The sequence below is a fragment of the Seriola lalandi genome, unplaced genomic scaffold (assembly GCF_002814215.2).
Source record: "Seriola lalandi dorsalis isolate HSWRI2012SDOR001 ecotype SW California unplaced genomic scaffold, Sedor1 jcf7180002054581, whole genome shotgun sequence".
Lineage (NCBI taxonomy): Eukaryota > Metazoa > Chordata > Actinopteri > Carangiformes > Carangidae > Seriola > Seriola lalandi.
Window position 1 is genome coordinate 1,384,507 of NW_019525134.1, and position 352 is coordinate 1,384,858.

Consider the following 352-nt stretch of genomic DNA (forward strand, 5'->3'; position numbering starts at 1 on the left):
AGGAGCCGTCAGGAGACTCCACGACCAGTTTCCGAGATCAGGCACAGAAGTAAGTGTACTACGACATATTCCCTTGTAGGTTTTATGTATATTTATAAAAAATGTACTTTATCTTAATAGTCTTGAACCTTTTGTTATGAACACCTTTCAGATGATGAGGGCGTACCTGCATGCCGATGGGATTGTAGTACAGAGGAGAAGAGTTCGAGAGACCCTTAACCACATTGATGCAGCTGCTGCAGCCCAGAGATGGAGCCAGACTGTGGCTAGGAGAACATACTATGTGCCATTTCCAAATAGTTTGCGGCACATAGATGGCCATATGCGTCTCATTAGGTAATCAGGGGTCAGC